Consider the following 6,000-nt stretch of genomic DNA (forward strand, 5'->3'; position numbering starts at 1 on the left):
AAAAAAATGAACGAAACACCAATATGAAATACATAAACAAACGACAACCACTGAATTACAGGCTCTTGACTTGGGACAGACACATACATACATTTTTGTACTTAATGTGCACGTGGTGGGGTTAAACATATTAGCAGGATCCCATCCCTCCCCTAACCTGGTACAGTGGTATAACAGTACAACATAAAAACGAACTACATGTATTAAAATCAGTTCAAAAAGGCTTGACTCATCAGATGGACAAACATTTATACTTGTAAGTGGACATGGCCGGGTACTTGTTAGCACGTTTCAGATTTTTCAAATACCAACTTCCTGTTTGCTGACACTTTGAAATATTTTTTAATATCAAAATGAACTAAAATTAAAAATTATTCCTCAAACACCTTTCCAATATAATAAATGCACAGAATGACGCAGTAGGTCACCAGCTTAACAGTTATGAGTTGTAACGTGTGAGCCCTTTTTAGATTTTTTAAAATTCATGTTTCCCGATACTTTGAAAAATTTTCAAATTGTTCAGCCCTTTTTCTGACTTAGGTTACATGCGGGGGTATGCTTAGCAACTTATTGTTATAAACAAGACAAAATCGCACTCAAAATCATATCACAAAAAATAAAATGAACAAGTGAAACTGCGAGCTACCGCTCACTGATGATTTTCCGCCGCAAGTGGATAATATTAATAGTGTAAAAAGATGCAAGTGTTCGGTAAACAGGAAGTTGTCGAGTGATGAATCTGAAAACGCATCACACGGTATAGCTGACTTATATAAATCTTGAAACCAAATTTCAGAAATCCTTGTATTGTAGTTCCTGAGAAAAATGTGACGAAAATTTTTAACTTGGTTATCATGTGTAAAATCATACAAGTGTTCGGTAAACAGGAAGTAGTCAAATGATGAATCTGAAAACGCATCACACGGTATAGCTGACTTATATAAATCCTGAAACCAAATTTCAGAAATCCTTGTATTGTAGTTCCTGAGAAATATGTGACGAAAATTTTCAACTTGGCTATCATGTGTAAAATCATACAAGTGTTCCGTAAACAGGAAGTTGTCGAGTGACGAATCTGAAAACGCATCACACGGTATAGCTGACTTATATAAATCTTGAAACCAAATTTCAGAAATCCTTGTATTGTAGTTCCTGAGAAAAATGTGACGAAAATTTTCAACTTGGCTATCATGTGTAAAATCAGACAAGTGTTCGGTAAACAGGAAGTTGTCAAGTGATGAATCTGAAAACGCATCACACGGTGTGGCTGACATATATAAATGTTGATACCAAATTACAGAAAGGGTGGATGTGTAGTTCCTGAGAAAAATGTGACGAAAGTTTCATGGGACGGACTGACGGACGGACGGACTGACGGACGGACTGATGGACGGACGGACGGACGGACTGACAGACAGAGGTAAAACAGTATACCCCCCCTTTTTTAAAGCGGGGGTATAAAAAATAAAATAAAATGGAAATACCGATCTACACCCTATTTTTGAAAGCATGTAACCTGAAACAGACATTTTTTTGGCGTACTTTCAAAAATGCATATAGGCGAGACATATCCCTGTGTCAACAGTTTATTACATTATCACATTTCTAAGTTTAGTAAACCATAAGAATGAGATCAAAACCTTTATTTAACATACACATACCAAGTTTGAAATTGATACGACTTCAACATCATAATAAACACTTTTACCAAAAACATCCGGGACAGACCAGAAAACATAATGCCACTGTATTATTTCTTTCAGGTCGTTTATACGCTTAAAGTTGAGGTCGCAAATGCGGCCACAGATCAGCAATGATGTCCAAACAAATACCATACATATATCAGAATCTGCATCACAAAAGAAAACTGCTGCACAAAGGTCAAAGAATTACAGGAACAAAATAAAACAAGACCCTGAAAAATATATTACATACTTAGAAAGAGAAAAAGAACGAAATAGAAAATAGAGGGAAAATTGGTCTTCTGAACAAAAAATCAATCAGAGGAAAAAAAACGAGATTACGAGTACGTAAATGGAGAGAAGAAAGAAAACCAGAGGAAATTGTTAAATTGAAAAAAAAAAAACTAAACTAAAAACACGTGCACAAGTAAGTTCACAAAGAGAATACTTGCAGAGAAAAAAAGAAGAACAACGAGCGAAGTACTCAAGCCAAAAGAGAAGAAGAATTAATGAAAAAAGGCGGTTGCAATACAAATTGGATAAATCCAAGAGCACAACTGAAAACCTAATGCCAGCTGCATCAACAGAAACTCATCAAGGGTATTCAACAAAGGAAGCAGAAAGAAAGGCTATATACAGAGCCTCGTTGCATCTACTTTCATCACCGGAAAAGTTTGCATCTGTAGTTCGGGGGGTTGACTGCTAAGGCAACTCCTAGAAAAAGAGAAGCATTGACCAAACATGTCTTTTACTGACACCAACAAAAAAAAAGACATCTTAGGCTAAGCCAAGAAATAATCTGCAAGATGAAAGATGATTTACATAAAACCAGAAAACATCGCACTAAGGAGGTTTTAAAGAAAAGAAGACTTTTAACTAGCTTCATACTTAAAGATGCTGAAAAGAGAAAGGCTGGCATTTCTTGTAAATTTGCAGTTAAATGTTCAAAACTTAAAGATGTATGGGAAGAAGATTCTGAAACCCCAAAAAGAAGTGATGTTTTGACAGAAGATACAATTGACAAGATAGAAAAATTCTACAGAGATTTTGACACTGTTTGTCTGCCGGATAAAAAAAACCAGGCATCATTGAAATCTGAAGAACCAAAAAGAATCTTGCAGAGCAGTTTAAGGGACAACTACAATGAATTCCTAAAAGAAAACCAAGAATGTATTTTAAGTTTTTCCACAAGTTCACTGCATTAAGACCCAAGACTGTACAGACTATGAGTAAATCAATTTTTAACAATTGTCTGTGCGAATATTGTACCAACATTCAATATAAGGTAAAGGCTTTAAATATGCAAAGAATAAAAACCAGATATGAATTATTATCAAGAACTGTATGCCCAAAACCAGAATGTTTTAGATACTACAAAATTGAATGTGTTAAAAGGTTATGCAAATTATGTGGGGTGGATAAGTTTATGTCCCAGTTAGACATGTAAAAAAGGCATAATATACAAGGGTATAAATGGGAAACGCAGACATATATGTATGCAAATGAAAAAAAATCAAAGAAGGTTCTAAGTTTAAAGAAAGAGAGTGTCTCTAATTTCCTGGAAGAGCTCAAAAAAGAATTACAGCCATTCAGTGATCACTGATATACTGCCTGGTGGCAACATGACCAATTCAGACATGTGACACAGAATTTGCCATCTGATTTGACTGTTTTCTGTAGTGATTTTTGCCGAAAATTACACATGTTTATACCAGGATGAAGCACAAAGTGCACATTGGTCTCACGACACGGTCACACTTTTCAGCATTGTTGCGTACATCAGATGCAAATTCTGTAAGTTAGTCGTAACTCAAAGCATGTTCTATGTGTCAGAAGACAAAAAACATGATGTTCATTATGTTCAACATTGTATTTCATTGGCAAACGAGTATATACAAAGAGTTTATGAGATTAAATCTAAGAGGCAGATTCACTTCATGCAGTGATGGAGCAGCTTCACAGTTCAAGTCAAAAACCCCATTTGCAGATGCTCTTCACAGCCAATCAGACTTTGGTTTTCCTATTGAAAAACACTTCTTTGGAAGCAGGCATGGGAAAGGACCATGTGATGGTGAATTCGGGGTTATTAAAAGAATTGTAACAAATGCTGTAAAACAGAAAAGCCATGGTGAAAAATGCAAGTGAATTCTTTGATTTTGCAGATGCAAATTTAAGACGTCCAACACTAGACTCACAGAATGAATGTTGTCATTTTAGAAGAAATTTCTTTATAGTAAAGGAAGGTGATGTCAACAGAAAACGCCCAGAGAGGACCAATGTGAAGGCTGTTCCTGAAACCAGACAACTTCATTCTGTGAGGGCTGCCGATGATTCTGCCTCCTTAGAAAAGCGCACACTTAGCTGCTTTTGCTCAACATGCATACAAGGATCTGGTTCCTGTCATAATGCAGACATGGTAGAAGGTTGGATAAAAGAGACACAGAGAAGACAGAACTTGAACAAGACAGACACCGCTAAAAAAAGTAAGAAAATGGACAAGAAAAACGTCAAAGGTTTGTTAAAGGAAACGCCAAGAAAACAAAGAGCAACTCGTTCAAATAGCCACAAAACAGCAGACTCACAAGAAAGATCACAGGATTTACCAAAACAAAAAGAATTTAACAGACAAGACACAACAGTTGAAGAATTGCACTCTGTTTTTGAAATTATATTACAAACTTTGAATAGTTGTACTTCAATAGATGACATCATAATTAAAGGAACTGAACTCGCAAGTGTAATACCACATCTTAGGTGCAACAAAGATGAAGACATTTCTATTTCTGGAAGTGGTTACACATTGACAAGTTCGGCATGGAACTGTTGCCGGATGATGTCAAGAAGGAAGGATATTTCCCTGCAAGTGTACTTGGTGATGGAAATTGCTTGCCTAGGTCTGCTAGTGTGATAATGTATGGAACAGAAAATAATCATACAGAACTACGTGCCAGAATTGCACTAGAACTGGCATGCTATTTGCCGCTATATTTGGACCATTCATATTTAAGGAGAGGTGAACAACTAGCTGATAAAGAAGCGCTTGTTCCCCCAGTACTGACACTCTTGGAGATATAGACCTGGAAAACATCAGTGGGTTATCTGAGCAGCTGGCTCCATGGGTGACGTCATGGATTTACTTGATGACAGTGATTCAGAAGTCAGCAATAACCAATATAATATGGTAAAAATTTATATAATGTTAGATGTGTTCATGATCATATACAGTAATGGACAATAATGGAGCAACATTTTTTTCAATAAGTTATTTACTTTATTTGGCCTTTTTAACTTTATTGGATTCCAGCCTCACTGATGAATCTTTTGTAGACGAAACGCGTTTCTGGCTAGATACAAAATTAATCCTTGTATCTATGATGAGGTATTTAAACAGTTAATGTACTGCTTTCACTTGGTACATGGATTTGTTTTCACTTGATTATTAGTGTGTAAGAATTATAAATATGCAATTATAAGCTATTAAATGCATTATAATTTCATGCTGTTTTTCAGGATGAGACCACAGCTGATCAACACTCCTTATTGGATAAACTTAAGAAATAATTCATGGAAGCCATAGATTGTTGGAAATTTACACATGGCCTGGGCCGTGATATTCGAATTTTATCCTGAGCGTTAGCGAGGGATAACATTAACGAATATCACGGCCCAGGCCATGTGTAAATTTCCAACAATCTATGGCTTCCATGAATTATTTCGATTCTAATAGGTCAAATACGGTCATTAAAAAACTGAAGCGATGGTAGGAATGCTGTGTGTGTGGCTGTTCTTTTTTTACTCCCGGTTCGATAAAGCTAAAACATTCATAAAATCTGTAGCTTGCGTGGTTTGTTATGTGAATAACAGCTAGAAAAAAAATTGTTTAATTCTTAAAATTCTCAAACCCAACATTTGCCATTTTGAATTTACATGTTTTTTTCTCGTAAGCTACCGTCAAATCCAAAGTTGACATTTCGTAACTAGGGAGCCGCCATATTGACTTGCAGAAATCAGTAAATATGCAAAAAATGCAATAGAATAGAAAACAAAACAAAACCTACCTTACAAATCAATTTTAATACAATTTTGTACGAATTTCGATGGTACACGTATCAGAAAACGCGTTCAACTGTAGCGTTTTCATTTGTATGACGTCATGTTTTGAAATGACTTAAATGCGTCAAAAAAATTACAAGTCTTTCGCGGAATTTTATTTTATTTTTATTTTGTTGATTTCTCCGAGCTCTTGTTTATTACTTCTTTTTATTATGCGTCCGAATAAGAATCAAAGTTATTTGGTCTTTTTTTAACTGCAATTTTT

The 6,000-nt window shown here is 35.5% G+C and overlaps 1 pseudogene; it reads left to right on the forward strand.

Moving 5' to 3' along the window:
• Positions 1–2,488: 2,488 nt before the first annotated feature.
• On the forward strand, positions 2,489–4,590 carry LOC139492815 (uncharacterized; annotated as a pseudogene).
• The last annotated feature ends 1,410 nt before the right edge of the window (positions 4,591–6,000 follow it).

Source organism: Mytilus edulis, chromosome 10 (assembly GCF_963676685.1).
Source record: "Mytilus edulis chromosome 10, xbMytEdul2.2, whole genome shotgun sequence".
Taxonomy (NCBI): Eukaryota; Metazoa; Mollusca; class Bivalvia; order Mytilida; family Mytilidae; genus Mytilus; species Mytilus edulis.